This window comes from Triticum aestivum, chromosome 5D (genome assembly GCF_018294505.1).
Source record: "Triticum aestivum cultivar Chinese Spring chromosome 5D, IWGSC CS RefSeq v2.1, whole genome shotgun sequence".
Lineage (NCBI taxonomy): Eukaryota > Viridiplantae > Streptophyta > Magnoliopsida > Poales > Poaceae > Triticum > Triticum aestivum.
The window spans coordinates 219,635,153-219,652,095 of record NC_057808.1 but is presented as its reverse complement, the minus strand read 5'-3'; positions in this window follow the sequence as shown (position 1 = coordinate 219,652,095).

Here is a 16,943-nt window from a genome sequence, read left to right as displayed (position 1 = left end):
TATTTCCAGAGGAGCTGCCAGGCATGCCGCCGGATCGAGACATTGAGTTTTTTATAGAGTTGTTGCCAGGCACCGGACCGATATCGAAGAGACCATACCGGATGCCCGCAAATGATCTGGAGGAGATTAAGAAGCAGATTAAGGATATATTGGAGAAAGCTTACATTCGACGAAGTTCATCACCGTGGGGAGCCCTAGTGCTTTTGGTTGAAAAGAAGGATGGATCTTTGAGAATGGTTGTTGATTATCGTGCATTGAATGAAGTGACGATCAAGAACAAGTACCCACTGCAGATGATCAATGATTTGTTTGATCAGTTGCAAGGAGCTAAAGTATTTTCCAAGATCGATCTGCGATCAGGATACCACCAGTTGAAGATCCGAGAACAGGATATACCCAAGACAGCCTTCACCACAAGGTACGGGCTATATGAGTACACGGTTATGTCATTTGGATTGACTAACGCCCCAGCCTATTTCATGAGTATGATGAATAAGGTGTTCATGGAGTTCGTGGATAAGTTTGTCGTGGTGTTCATTGATGATATCTTGGTATACTCGAAGAATGAATAGGAACACAAGGAGCATTTGCGTTTAGTTCTCGAGAAGCTCAGGGAACATCAGCTATATGCCAAGTTCAGTAAATGCGAGTTTTGGTTGAAGGAAGTAGGATTTCTTGGACATGTTATATCAGGAGAAGGTATAGCCGTGGATCCTACCAAGGTTAAGTCAGTCAGTGATTGGCTATCACCCACCACAGTTGGAGAGATCCGCAGTTTTCTTGGACTCGTGGGATATTATCGGAGATTCATTGAGAATTTTTCTAAGATTTTGAAGCCTATGACGGAGTTGCTGAAGAAAGAAACTAAGTTTAAATGGACAGATGAATGTGAGGCAAGTTTTCAGGAGTTGAAGAAATGTTTGGTTACAGCCCAAGTGCTGATTCTGCCGGATATACACAAAGATTTCCAAGTGTATTGCGACGCTTCTCGCTTAGGACTTGGGGGTGTACTTATGTAGGACGGAAGATTTGTTTCATATGCCTCACGGCAGCTTCGACTGCATGAGTTGAATTATGCCACGCATGATCTGGAGTTAGCAGCTGCAGTGCATGCACTCAAGACCTGGAGACATTTTCTTATTGGAAATCGTTGTGATGTGTACACGGATCATAAGAGTTTGAAGTACATTTTCACTCAGAAGGAGCTAAATCTCAGGCAGAGGAGATGGTTGGAGCTTATAAAGGATTATGATATGAAGTTGCACTATCATCCAGGCAAGGCCAATGTCGTAGCAGACGCTTTGAGACGGAAGAGTTATGCCAATACCCTCGTAAGCGGAGGATTGCCAAAGGAGTTAGCCGAAGATCTCAGGGAGCTACATTTGGAGATAGTCCCTAAAGGTTTTGTCGCAGCAATGGAGGTTCAGTCGACATTATTGGGAAAGATTCGAGAAGCTCAGAAGGATGACAAAGATATTGCCGAGATAAAGGAGAAGATGAGCAAAGGAAAGGCCAAAGGTTTTCGTGAGGATGAGCATGACACTTTGTGGTTTGAGGACCGTGTTTATGTGCCCAATAATGCAGAGATCAGGAAGTTAATACTTCAGGAAGCTCATGACTCGCCATACTCGATACACCCCGGAAACACAAAGATGTATTTGGATTTGAAGGAGCATTTCTGGTGGACTGGTATGAAGAAGGATATTGCCGAGTATGTAGCCGTATGTGATGTATGTCAGAGAGTGAAGGAAGAACATCAGAAGCTAGCAGGATTACTGCAGCCTATGCCGATACCCGAATGGAAGTGGGACAAGCTTGGCATGGATTTCATCACTGGATTGCCCAGGACCCGATCGAGATATGATTCTATCTAGGTAGTAGTGGATCGTTTGACCAAAGCGGCTCACTTTATCCCAGTGAAAACCACTTATACGAGTGCAAAGTTGGCCAAGATATATATGACCGGGTTCGTATGTCTGCATGGAGTTTCGAGGACCATCGTATCAGATAGAGGAACGCAGTTTACCTCGAAGTTTTGGCACCAGTTGCACCAGACTTTGGGCACCAGGCTAGAGTTCAGTACAGCCTTTCATCCGCAGACAGATGGACAGACCGAGAGAGTCACTGGAGGATATGTTGAGAGCCTGTGCGCTAGATTATGGATCTAGTTGGGATGATAATTTGTCCTACGCGGGGTTCTCATACAACAACAGTTATCAAGCCAGTTTCAAGATGGCCCCTTTTGAAGCTTTGTATGGAAGGAGGTGCAAGACACCGTTGATGTGGGATGAAGTTGGAGACCATCAGTTGTTTGGATTAGATTTGATCAAAGAGTCCGAAGAGAAGGTTAAGTTGATTCGAGATAGACTGAAGGTAGCTCAGTCCAGACAGAAGAGTTATGCAGACTCAAAACGCAAGGAGGTAGTCTATGAAATCGGAGACAGAGCATATCTTCGAGTGTCACCTCTGCGAGGAGTTAAACATTTTGGAGTTAAGGGAAAGTTAGCCCCGAGATTTGTAGGACCATACCGAGTTTTGGAACGTATGGGAGAAGTGGCCTACAAGTTGGAGTTACCCGAAGGACTGTCAGGAGTTCATGATGTGTTTCATGTTTCCCAGTTAAAGAAGTGCCATGCTGAGATGGCCGATATCCTCTGAGAGATACAGTTCCCCTGGAAGCAATTCAGTTGGATAGTGATCTGACCTACGAGGAGAAACCTGTCAAGATTCTCGAGTTTGCCAGCCGAGTCACACGCAACAAGGTTATCAAGTTTTGCAAACTTTAGTGGAGCCACCATACCGAGGATGAAGCCACCTATGAATGAGAGGAAGACCTACGGAAAGACCACCCAGACCTATTTTCTATCCAACCCGAATCTCGAGGGCGAGATTCATCTTAAGGGGGTAGGTTTGTAACATCCCAAATTTTCAATTTAGAATGTTATACATAGGTCATCATGTGCATATCATATTTTATTTGCATTTTGGTTTTGATCCTAAAAATCCTAAGCAACTCAAGGAACCACGGAGAGAGTTGGGGATTTTATTATTTTCATATTTGAATTTATCTCAAATTTGAAAAGAGGATAATTTTGGTTTTAATTATTTTTCTCTCCGAAATATTTCCAATATTAAAAATAAAAGCGAGGAGATAATATGAATTCTCCAAAATAAAAGAAATATTGGAGGAAAAATGTTAAATCTAATAATTATTTTATTTGGATTTTTACTGCTATTTTATTTGAATTAGAAAATATGCATTTTTCAAAATTGCATTTTTAGGCCAAGAAAATGTTCACTATGTTCTAAATATTTTATTCAGACGGTGAAAATTGTTTTTGGCATTTTTAGAAATATTCTTATATTTATTTAGGATTTTTCCTTTTTGGTGGAATTTTTCTTTTTTAAAAGGAGGTCCCGGACCGCACTGGGCCGAAGGCCCAGCCGGCTCGTTGCGCCGCCGCCTTCCCCGCAGTGTCCGCCCCGGACACCGGCCGGAGTCCGGCTCCGAGCCGCGCCCCGTCGCCCCCTTGCCCAAGTCGGCCGCCCCCCCCCTTATAACCCTCCCCCGCGCCGCCGCCCTCCCCACCTCGTCCCGCCGCAGCCACAGCAAGCAGCAGCCGCCGCCGCCTGCCCGCGCGCCGCCGCAGCCCGCCGGAGCCGCTCGCCGCTGCCTGCACCGCGCCGCCACAGCCGCGGAGCCCCGCCGGAGCCGCCTCGCCATCCGCCGCCGTTGACCCCGCCGACCCGCCGGTTTTCAGATCGGTTCGGTTTTCTTCGGTTTAGGTTATTTTGCGAGCGTTCGTTCGGTAGTTCGTTTTAACGAACGAATTCGCCCGTTCGTCTCTGTTAGCGGACGTTCGTCCGATAGATTTTTCTTTTTCCGTTTATTTTTCACCAGGGACCTATCCGCGATTATTTTTATCGCAGATTAGCCCCTGATCTTCAAACCCCCGTAACTATTTAACCGTTCGTCCAAATCCAGTGAAACCAACGCCAAAATCTTCGTCTCGAACCCCTCTTTCCAGTTAAACAACTTGAACATGATTTTGACAATTTAAAATTTGGTTTCAAGCAGATTTGTTTTTGAAGTTCTTTTGACCGTAGTTTCAGTTCCATAGCTCCGATTCGATTGATTCTTTTTGCAAACCAAAGCTCTTCAGTTGAACTTTCAGATTGGATCTTCTTATTTGAGTTTTACCCTTGCATCTATGCTTGAGTGCTTATGTATGCTATTGTTTGTTTGTGATAGAATTTCCGGAGTGCGAAGCATGCTACTACGAGTCTCTAGGGTTTGCGGATCGTCAACAAGGCAAGTAACACATTGATCATACCCCTTTATTACCCAGTTTTTATGCATTAGTTACAATCCTCAAACACTGCATTATTAGTATTTGATTAACATGTGGGTATTGGGAAGTAGATGATGAGGTAGAACCTATTGCCCTTTTATTATCAAACCCTCGGGAGTTACTTCTACGTTATGCTCATGTTGCTATGCTATGCTCGTAGACGTGGATTGGGTTTGAGTGTATCCATGACAGATGTGAGATTATTAATTAATGGTTAACTTAAGGTGGCTACTTAAATACACATCTGGGTGGATTGGTTGCGGGCACCTCGGGATATACCAGTGTTGTCGTTTGGTTCGCCACCCAGGCTCAAAGGGATCATAAGATTATTCATGCTAGAAACTTCCGTGTGTAGCCACAAACTATTATGGGCTCTAGCATAGTTGAGTATGCTGCATGACCTCTTTCAGTGGTAGGCTAGTAGATGTAGGGGATGTAGGTTGGTACTGTCTACCCAGAGTAAAGAGTTAATGCTTCTGAAAGACTGTGTCTCGGTCATCCGTTTCTCAAACACCATGTAGTGCGAGAAATCCAATGGAGGAGATCGAGTCTTGTGGGGAAAAGTGCGCAAACCTTTGCAGAGTGTACAAACTAATCATGGTTAGCCGTGTCCCTGGTTCTGGACATCTTGAGTATCTGGTTCTTGGATTATCATGTTGATCTCATCACTCTAAATTAACTTGTTGGGATGTTAATTACTTGTTAATTGGGATTGAGATGGGTTACCATTCTCAATGTTTATCAACTACCATGATAGTTAAACAAAATATATTCCTTTGTTGTATGGAAAAATTGGCTTTTCGCAAAACATTATAACCATAGAACCTCCACCAGCCATATATGCATGTAGTGATAGCATTTACTTGTTCATTGCTCTATTGTGTTATCTTGCCAGCATATTCCATGTGCTGACCCGTTTCGGGCTGCAACATATCATGTTGCAGACTTTTCAGACGAAGAGTAAGGTGCGCTATGTCGTTGTCGTGCACTCAGCTATGCCGTTGGAGTTGATGGACTCATTTACCTTCGATGCTTCCGCAGTTATCTTATTTAGATGGCCTTAAGCCATATTTATTGTAATAAGTTCTCTTTTGAGACATTCGATGTAATAAGTGTGTGATTGCACTCTGTTATAAATCCTTCAAGTACTGTGTGTGCCAGCATTACCGATCCAGGGATGACACTTATACACTGAGATTTGACCATCTTTGGTTGGATCGCTACAGTCATATTTTGTTCTAAGTATCGAGTTGTAATTCTTGAGTTGTAAGTAAATAAAAGTGTGATGATCATCATTATTAGAGCATTATCCCAGTGAGGAAAGGATGATGGAGACTATGATTCCCCCACGAGTCGTGGTGAGACTCCAGAGAAATAATAAAAAAAGAGAAAAAAGAGGCCATAGAAAAAGAGAAGGCCCAAAAAAACAAAACAAAAGAGAGAAAACGAGAGAAGGGGCAATGCTACTATCCTTTTACCACACTTGTCCTTCAAAGTAGCACCATGATCTTCATGATAGAGAGTCTCCTATGTTGTCACTTTCATATACTAATGGGAATCTTTCATTATAGAACTTGGCTTGTATATTCCAATGATGGGCTTCCTCAAAATGCCCTAGGTCTTCGTGAGCAAGCGAGTTGGATGCACACCCACTTAGTTTCTTTTTGAACTTTCATACACTTATAGCTCTAGTGCATCCATTGCATGGCAATCCCTACTCACTCACATTGATATCTATTGATGGGCATCTCCATAGCCCGTTGATACGCCTAGTTGATGTGAGACTATCTTCTCCTTTTTGTCTTCTCCACAACCACCATTCTATTCCACCTATAGTGCTATGTACATGGCTCACGCTCATGTATTGCGTGAAGATTGAAAAAGTTTGAGAACATCAAAAGTATGAAAAAATTACTTGGCTTGTCATCGGGGTTGTGCATGATTTAAATATTTTGTGTGATGAAGATAGAGCATAGCCAGACTATATGATTTTGTAGGGATAGCTTGCTTTGGCCATTTTATTTTGAGAAGACATGATTGCTTTGTTAGTATGCTTGAAGTATTATTGTTTTCATGTCAATATTAAACTTTTGTTTTGAATCTTATGGATCTGAATATTCTTGCCACAATAAAGAAGATTACATTCATAAATATGTTAGGTAGCATTCCACATCAAAAATTCTGCTTTATCATTTACCTACTCGAGGACGAGCAGGAATTAAGCTTGGGGATGTTGATACGTCTCCAACTTATCTATAATTGTTTATTGTTCCATGCTATTATATTATCCATCTAGGATGTTTTATATGCATTTATATGCTATTTTATATGATTTTTGGGACTAACCTATTAACCTAGAGCCAAGTGCCAGTTTCTGTTTTTTCCTTGTTTTTGAGTATCGCAGAAAAGGAATACCAAACGGAGACCAATTGACCTGAAAATTGACGGAGATTATTTTTGGACCAGAAGAAGCCCACGGAGCATCGGAGATGGACCAGAAGAGTCCCGAGGCGCCCACGAGGGTGGGGGCGCGCCCTACCCCCTGGGCGCGCCCCCCTACCTCGTGGCCGCCTCGAAGACCCCACCTCACTTGTTCCCGATGCCAAAACCTCTTATATATATAGAAGCCCCCAGAACATAACCTAGATCGGGAGTTCCGCCGCCGCAAGCCTCTGTAGCCACCAAAAACCAATCAGGACCCTGTTCCGACACCCTGCCGGAGGGGGGTCCCTCACCGGTGGCCATCTTCATCATCCCGGCACTTTCCATGATGAGAAGGGAGTAGTTCACCCTCGGGGCTGAGGGTATGTACCAGTAGCTATGTGTTTGATCTCTCTCTCTCATGTTCTTGATGTGGCACGATCTTGATGTACCGCGAGCTTTGCTACTATAGTTGGATCTTATGATGTTTCTCCCCCTCTACCTTCTTGTAATGGATTGAGTTTTCCCTTTGAAGTTATCATATCGGATTGAGTCTTTAAGGATTTGAGAACACTTGATGTATGTATTGCATGTGCTTATCTATGGTGACAATGGGATATTCACGTGATCTACTTGATGTATGTTTTGGTGATCAACTTGCGGGTTCAGTGACCTTGTGAACTTATGCATAGGGGTTGGCACACATATTCGTCTTGCCTCTCTAGTAGAAACTTTGGGGCATTCTTTGAAGTTCTTTGTGTTGGTTGAATAGGTGAATCTGAGATTGTGTGATGCATATTGTATAATCATACCCACGGATACTTGAGGTGACATTGGAGTATCTAGGTGACATCAGGGTTTTGGTTGATTTGTATCTTAAGGTGTTATTCTAGTACGAACTCTTTGATAGATCGAACGGAAAGAATAGCTTCATGTTATTTTACTACGGACTCTTGAATAGATCGATCAGAAAGGATAACTTTGAGGTGGTTTCGTACCCTACAATAATCTCTTCGTTTGTTCTCCGCTATTAGTGACTTTGGAGTGACTCTTTGTTGCATGTTGAGGGATGGTTATATGATCCAATTATGTTATTATTGTTGAGAGAACTTGCACTAGTGAAAGTATGAACCCTAAGCATTGTTTCGAAGCATTGCAATATCGTTTGTGCTCACGTTTATCAATAGTTACCTTGTTGTTTTTATATTTTCAGATTACAAAAACCCTATATCTACCATCCATATTGCACTTGTATCACCATCTCTTCGCCGAACTAGTGCACCTATACAATTTACCATTGTATTGGGTGTGTTGGGGACACAAGAGACTCTTGGTTATTTGGTTGCGGGATTGCTTGAGAGAGACCATCTTCATCCTACACCTCCCACGGATTGATAAACCTTAGGTCATCCACTTGAGGGAAATTTGCTACTGTCCTACAAACCTCTGCACTTGGAGGCCCAACATCATTTACAAGAAGAAGGTTGTGTAGTAGACATCTGTCGGTGTACAAAAGTAGGGGCTCTCCTTTTGACCCCTTTACTTGTGCACGGGCAGTCAGAGCCGCGCGCCGCGGCCACACTAAGCAGGGCAGAGGAGGGAAGCTGGAGAGAAGCCGAAGCACAAGACAACTGAGACAACGCCAAGACCAGAAACACAAGACAGCAAAGGGGCGAGGTGGACTCCCCCGGCAAGACCCTTGCCGGGGCGGCCTCCGTGGCCCCGGCAAGAGCCTTGCCGGGGCAGCTTGCCCAATGCCAGCAGAGTGAGCCACCCTTGAGCCCAAGGGTTCCAAACGCCGTCAACAACTACGTTGGACCCAGGGCTCGGGAGGCACCTCCGTGGTGGCATGCAGATCTTCGTCAAGATCATAAACATGTGAGATCAGATGAGGACTAGAAGATGGCGACCCTCGCCGGGATCCTAGCCGAGGAAATCCACAAGACCCCCGGCAAGCGCCTTGCCGGGGACGACTGCAACGCCACGGCAAGACCCTTGTCGGGACCCCGGCAAGACCCTTGCCGAGGGCGTCAGCACGGCCACAGCCAGGCCCGCGTCGACCAAGACTCCGCCGCCGTTCGCATGCAGCTACCAGCCCAACCAGCTGGGCAGGCACCTGCGTGGCAACATGCGGCTTCCAGGCCAACTCAGCAAGCACCTGCGTGGTGGCATGCAGATCTTCGTGAAGGCTCCACCACCGCTCCACCTCAGCTGCTTGCCTGCCTACATCGCACTGCATGCATCGCTAGCCTGGGCGCGTGTCGAAGCGAGGCAGAGCGGCGACGGACGGGACGGGCCTCGTTCCCGTCCCCGATAAAGTTGATGGACACCTAAGTAGCGCATTTAATGCGCTTTGTCCCGTAATGCCGAGCGATAAGCTCGCGCACTGTACGCCTTTCCACCTCCTGTGTGCCACTGTGGCAACCCCTTTTGCCTATAAAAGGAGGTCTGAGGCATACTGGAGGGGGATTCGGCTCTTTTGAACTACGCGGCCACCGTAGCTAGTTCGAGAGCTCAAGAACACTCTGAAATACATCCACCAAAGCAGGACTAGGGTTTTACGCATCCTCGCGGCCTGAACCTGGGTAAACGATCCTTGTGCTAGTTCCTAAACCTGCTCTTCTCACGACCCCGCGCTCGCCGACCGTAGAAGGGGTCCTAGTGATCCCATAGGTGTCGTTTCCACCGACATCTTTGGCGCGCCAGGTAGGGGCCACAGTGGTGAGAATCTGGTTTAGCAGCCAGCTTAGCAGTTCCTCGTGGCCATGGTTTCTAAAGAAGAAGATGACCAAGAGAACGGCGCCGCCTACAAGCGCGAAGGGCGCCAGTGTGGCGACAGGAAAGCTAAGTCATGCCGAACTTTAAATATTTCCTTTTTATATAAGGTTATTCCCCTCGAAGATCTCGTTCTTTGTATGGAAAACCTGCACACAAAGGGGCCCTCCCACAATTGACAACGCCCTTGTTCTATTTCGAGTCCGCTCAACAGCTCAAGCGGCCGCATCGGGAGTGGCAGGGTAGCCTTCCGCAATTGGCAACGCTCTCGATTCTGACTCGAGTCAAGCTCGACAGTTCGAGCGGCCACGTTAAGAGCGGTAAGGTGGTTCGCCCGGCAGCAAGCACACCCGTCAGGCCATTGGGGATCCGTCCTCAAGACGCTGCCCTGGGTTTACGCGCCGACAAGCCTACCCGGTTAACGTAGGGTGAACATACAAAGGAAGATCGAACAGGAAAGTAACATGCATAATATCAAAAGTACTGCAGAGTTATATTACATAAATTGTTGCCGTAGTTCTAACTAAAGATAGAAATTGTCTTGGTCATGAACCTGCAGCGGCAATGAGAAATGGGGTGCCTAATCCCGGCGCTGGCCCTCCTCCCTCTGGATTCCGTCGATGCGGCTGATGATGGGCTTGATACGCTCCTTGAGCGCCGCGATGTCCGCATCCTCCGGCAAGCTCTCCAGCGCGGCTTCAAAGTCGAGGTCAGGATTCCAGTGCGCCACTTTGGCGAGGACTGGCACCCCGGCAAAGCCTCCGGGACTCATCGGCCAGGGAGGCCGCCCGGTTGGAGTGAAGCTGCTCTAGGGCCCCGAGGACGCCCTCGAAGAAGACGGTCAGCTTGGCGTTGGGGCTCACGTTGCGCTCCGGGGTATACCTCACATTTGGCATCCCCATGGTAGCCAGCTGCGTGGTGATCCTGCCGGCGACGTTCTCGAGGCGCCCGATCCAGCGATTCTCGCCCTCCACAAAGTCTTTGTGGTTGGCGGTCTCATTCTTCCGCAGCAGCTTCTCGGTCTCCAGATTCTTGGCCAGGGTCCCTTCCCGGGCCTTGGCCTCCGAGAGCGTCTTCCCAAGACCCTCCAGCTTCAGCTTCAGATCTTTGATGGAGTCGTTGGCCTGGGAGAGCTGCTCAGCCTTGCCAAGGACTGCGCCCTGCGCCTCCACCAAGGCACCGTTGAGTGTGTTCTTCTCCTCGGCCAGCTTCAGGACCTGGTCTTTCAGCCCGTCCCGTTCCACCTCCAGCTCCTTCACCTTGTCAGCGTGAACCAGAGCCTGGGCATCGAGTGCCTCCCTGTGCCTCTGCCCCAGCTCCTGGGTCCGCTGCACGACGAGCTTCTCCACCTCCTCATCCTTGCCGTGGAGCGTTGCGGCAAGCTTCTCATCGCGAGCGGCAAGGTCCTCCTCCTGGGAGTTCAGCGCGGCCTGGTGCTGGGCTCGAGTGGCCTCGGTTGCGGCGGCCAGGTTCTTCGTCGTCTCCTGGGCCTTCTCGATGTCGGCCTGCTTCATGGTGAGCTCCACATCACGCTTGGCCAGCTCGCCTGGGCGGCCTTCAGCTCCTCACAAGCTTGGCGGAACCAAGTTTGCATCTCGGCGACGCGTCCCTTGAGGTCCGCCTCTGCCTTGTCCACCGTTGCCATCCTGGACTTGGCCTTGTCTAGGCGGGCGCGGTGGAGCGCCTGAAGCTTCCGAAAGTTGGCGCCCATGGCCTGGAGAAGCCGCTCCTCCAGGGAACCGTCGCTACCGACGCTCGGCTCATCAACAACCTCGAGCCCGGCGGCGGCAAGCACCTCCTCGTCGAACACCTCGCCCTTGATGGGCGCCCTGGAGCTCGACGTCCCTGGAAGGTGGACGAATAGGTCGTCGCTCACCCTCAGGTACCTGCCTGAGCCAGAGGCAGCGGAGGAGGAAGGTTGGTCATCAACCACCTCCTCCTTGGTAGCGGCCTTGTCGGCCTCCTCGGCAAGCCCCTTGCCAGGCTCCCCGGCAGACCCCTTGGCGGCGTCCTCAGCGGCATCCTTGGCGACATCCTCAATGACGGTGTCGATGTCCTCTGGGTCCACCGAGGGGAAATATAGATACCGAGAAGGGGCTGAGGCGAGGCCAAGATCAAGATTCAGAAAGAACAGAAAAAAGAACAGGGACGGAAGGCGAGTGACTTACCTGTGCCAGGCTGGGAAGTAGAGGTCCCCTCCCCGCCAACGTTTGGCGCCGAGGCAAAGCCACCAGCGCCCGAGTTCGCCTCCTCCTCCTCCGTGTGCATGGGCTCGGTGCTTGGCGCCCTTGCCGGGGACGCCCCTCAGGGCGGCGTGGTCGATGGGGCGGCGTGTTGGGGGTAGCCCTCTGTGGCTCCTCTTGCTGCTGTCCCCCTCCTGCAATCACGGCAAGGTTAGCACCAAGGGATCGTGCCCCTAGCACACGTTGACGAGGGGCGAGTGATGAACTTACGCTGGGGGTTGTGCCGGGGGCTGCTGTCTGGACTGCTCAACACCACCAGCGGTGTGCCAGCAGCGCCTGCCGGGGGCTGGCCGCCCGCCGAAGCCTTGGCCCTCTTCACCCTCTGGGCCAGCGTCTCGGCGTCCCTGCAAAGATGAAAACAAGTCAAGATAAGTGGCACAGTCTGAGGGGATGGAGATGACAGAAAGGAACAAGATACTTACTCGTCCTCCACCTCTACTGCTTTCCTCTTCCTCCTTGGGCTGAGGGACCCGAAGTCGAAGATGACCTCCGCGTCATCATCTGCCGGAGGAGGGGAAGCTGATGGAGTCCGAGGGCGTTTGGACGAAGAAGAGGCAGTTGCCTCCTTCCTCGCCGTCGCGGCCCTCACCAACTTCTTCGCCGCCGCGGCCCTTGTCTGGCGCCCGGACCCCTCCTGGGCTTGCTGCAATTGTACGGCCCTGCGGGGCCGGACCGGCTCGCCAGAGGTGGCCCGCCGCAGGACTCGCCCTCTCCCCGTGACCGGAGGGTCGACAGCCTCGGCCTCCTCCTCCGACGACGATTCATCAAACACATCTTCGACGAGAGGGGCCCCGGTGCCGGCGCTACTGGCCTCCCCAGCGGACTCCGCCCACTGGGTGAGCTCCTTCTCCTCCGCCTCCACCACGGCCTTGTCCTCCACGCCGCCGACGCTCCCGGCCTCCCTAGCGAGCTCCGCCTCCGCCGCCCTGGCGGCAATGTAGTCCAGCTCCGCTTGGGTGGTGTCCTGGACAAGCCGCGGCTCGGCACTGACGTACTTCTCCTCCAGAGTGTCGAAAAACTCCTGCACCTGATCCTCTCGTGGCTCGGCCCAACTTGGGACGAGGCCGTGCGCGTTGAACTCCGGCATCATGGCGATGATGTCGTTTCGACGCGAGTTGTTGCTCAGCGGGACCACCCCCGCCGGCAACTTGAACAAGGGCCCCCTGGCGGGCTTGCCGGCCTTCGCGGCGGCCCTCGCGGCCTTGCCGGACCGCTCGACCTCACCGTCGCGGTTCACGTCGAGCTGGAAGAGCCGCTGGCAGAAGTGGGCGTGCCCCATCACCGTGAGGTTGTGGTCCAGGCCGGGGCGGAGCCTCATGATATCGGCGGCGTTCATGAAGAGCCAGGCTGGCCTCCCCTGGTTGTGCAGCGGAGCGATTCGGCGGCGGATGAAATCCGCCCCGATCATCTCAAGGGTGAGCCCGGCCTCGGTGAGACGAAGGATCCTGGTGGTAGCGACCGTGAGCTTCTTGTCGTTGACATCGACATCGCTCCAGTCGCTCTTGCGGACCGGCGGTGCGTGGCGGACCCGGCAAAAGTCCGGCGGATCCTTCTCTTCAATCCAGCATCACGGCCCCGCCACTCCTCCCACCTCTCCTTCTGGGCGCCGTCCGGATATGTCCCCTTCTCCTGGGTCCTTGGGATCTAGGCGACACAACCGGAAATGGCGCCCCCTTCTGGATGCGAGGGAGGAAGTAGTGGCGGAAGAGCGCCGTGTTGGGATGCACCCCGGCAAAACCCTCGCAGAGGTGCGCAAAAAGAGCCATGCACGCCACGGCATTTGAGTAAAATCCAAGAGGCGGAAGCCATAGGTGTGCATGATGTCACTGAAGAAATCGGAAAAAGGGGGACAGAGCCCGCAAGAAAAGTAGTCGACGAAGAACGGGTACTGATTCGGGCCGGCTTCGGCGAAGGCGGCGGGGACGACGCGCGTGGCGGAATGCCCCATCGTCTCGCTTCCCGTCTTGCACCCCCACAGGTGCTTGAAGTAGTTCCGGAGTTCGACCGCGTCGACCGTCGACGGGAAATAGGCGTGCTGCGTCCGCCGCACCGCCAACTCGCTCTCCGGCGGCTCCTTCTCCCCGACGTCCTTGGCCACTCTCTTGCCTCTGCTGGTCTTGGGTGCCATGGCGGCTGCGGGAAGCGGGGAATGGAGGATGGCGAAGGCGCAGCGGCAGCGAGTGAAGGCAAGATCTTGAGAAGGAGGAAGAAGGGGACGGCGGTTCCGAGATTGGGAAGAGCACAGAGGGTAAATGAGCAGTGCGCCCGCAGTTATTCTTTTTTACGGGGAAGGCGCGGGCCGCCTCTTTTCCCATTAACCACGATGTGACGCATGCGTGCAGGAACCGCCCCACGCATGACCCACATGTCACGCACGACCCTCCACGTCGCGCGTTCAACGCGGGTCGTGGGGAAGCACAGCGGACGAAGAGTTACTGCGGTAAAATCCGCCCCACCTGCCCGCGCACCGTTCTGGGCCTGGCCCAACAACGCGTCGCGCTTATGTGTGGCCCAGGCCCGGGGGCTCCTGTCGGTGTACAAAAGTAGGGGCTCTCCTTTTGACCCCTTTACTTGTGCACGGGCAGTCAGAGCTGCGCGCCGCGGCCACACTAAGCAGGGCAGAGGAGGGAAGCCGGAGAGAAGCCGAAGCACAAGACAACTGAGACAACGCCAAGACCAGAAACACAAGACAGCAAAGGGGCGAGGTGGACTCCCTCGGCAAGACCCTTGCCGGGGCAGCCTCTGCGGCCCCGGCAAGAGCCTTGCCGGGCAGCTTACCCAATGCCAGCAGAGTGAGCCACCCTTGAGCCCAAGGGTTCGAAACGCCGTCAACAACTACGTTGGACCCAGGGCTCGGGAGGCACCTCCGTGGTGGCATGCGGTTTCCAAGCCCGCATCGACCAAGAAGACGGCGACCCTCGGCGGGATCCTAGCCGAGGAAATCCAAAAGACGCCCGGCAAGCGCCTTGCCGGGGATGACTGCAACGCCACGGCAAGACCCTTGCCGGGCCCCCGGCAAGACCCTTGCCGAGGGCGTCAGCGGGGCCACATCCAGGCCCGCATCGACCAAGACTCCGCCGCCGTTCGCATGCAGCTGCCAGCCCTACCAGCTGGGCAGGCACCTGCGTGGCAACATGCGGCTTCCAGGCCAACTCAGCAAGCACCTGCGTGGTGGCATGCAGATCTTCGTGAAGGCTCCACCACCGCGCCACCTCAGCTGCCTGCCTGCCTACATGGCGCTGCATGCATCGCTGGCCTGGGCGCGTGTCGAAGCGAGGCAGAGCGGCGACGGACGGGATGGGCCTCGTTCCTGTCCCCGATAAAGTTGATGGACACCTAAGTAGCGCATTTAATGCGCTTTGCCCGTAATACCGAGCGATAAGCTCGCGCACTGTACGCCTTTCCACCTCCCGTGTGCCACTGTGGCAACCCCTTGTGCCTATAAAAGGAGGTCCGAGGCATACTGGAGGGGGATTCGGCTCTTTTGAACTACGCATCCACCGTAGCTAGTTCGAGAGCTCAAGAACACTCTGAAATACATCCACCAAAGCAGGACTAGGGTTTTACGCATCCTCGCGGCCCGAACCTGGGTAAACGATCCTTGTGCTAGCTCCTAAACCTGCTCTTCTCACGACCCCGTGCCCGCCGACCGTAGAAGGGGTCCCAGTGATCCCATAGGTGTCGTTTCCACCAACAACATCAGACTCCAAGTGCGATTTACACCGACTCGTCTACTTCTGCTACACTCTCGGAGTCGGTAACGATCGTTGATCCAAACCCGATATGCTTCTTCATATTGTTCCTGGGTGTTCATAGGGTGATTTTTTTGTTTTCTACTACATTTCCCAACAGTAAGTTATCAGAACCTGCTGGGTGGGGGTGGTAACACCAACATGTAGTGATGAGTGTGGTCGTAGGTTCGAGTTGCAACTAGCTCGTTCATTTTTTGCAGATTAAAAACATAGGGAAAAAACCTCAGGCGCCCCCTACATGGGCTGACCCAGCACGGGGCGCTTCAGGCGCCTATTTAAAAAATACATACTAACGGGTGCCTGAAGCGCCAAATAGGAATCATCGGTGCCTGACGCCGGTTTCGAGTTCTGGCGCTCGAAGCATCACGCTACTAGGCGGGCCCAAGTGAACTTCGATCGATTGCAGTAACCACGACGCGAAAAAATGGTTCGCTCGATTCTAGCTGGCCTGGTTGACGCGAAAAAATGCTGGTCTGCTTGACCAGTTGACCAGTCAAGTGTTGACTTTTTTTAAAATAAAATGAATTTAATAAAATCACAAAAAAGGAAAAAAGTTCATGAATTCAACAATGTTTGATGGATTTTGAAAAATAAGTTTACAAACTTCAAAAAAGTTCATTCAAAGTTGAAAAAGGTTCAACAAATTTGAAAAAGGTTCATCAAACTTGAAATGGTCCATCAAATTTGAAAAAAAATCATCAGTTCTGAAAAAGAGTTCATCGGTTTTGAAAAGTTCATCGAATTTGTAAAAGGTTCATCAAAATTGAAAAAAGTTCATGGATTTTGAAAAAAAAATCATCGTATTTGAAAAAAAGTCATCAATTTTAAAAAGTCCATCAAAAATTGAAAATAAGTTCATGGATTTTCAAAAAAAAGACCACAAAAAATGAAAAAAGTTCATCAACTTTCAAAAATAATTTCATCTAGTTGAAGAAAAGTGCACGTATTTCAAAGCAATTCGTCTAACCAGGTCGAACAAAAAAGAAGAGGCAGAAAACAAAAAAGGGAAAATGAAAAAGTAAAAAAATGAAAAGGAGAGAATAAAAGAGGGAAAAGGTTATAAGTTATGAGAATCTGCTAGGTGCGGGGTGGTAACATCAACAAGTAGTGATGAGCATGGTCGCAGGTTCGAGACGCAACAACTCGTTCAATTTTTGCGGATTAAAAACATAGGGGGAAAAACACCTCGGGCGTCCCCTACATGGGCCGGCACAGCGCGGGGAAGCGCCAAATAGGAATCGCGCATATCGTCACCCAAAGAAGTACATGGACCTTAACTTTTTTCACATATTCAAATTTCTTTTCAGAAAACGAAAGCAAAAAACTGAACAATGTCTCTGTACCCTGTTTTCAAAATACAAGAAATACAGAGACATTGTTCAGTTTTTTGCTTTCGTTTT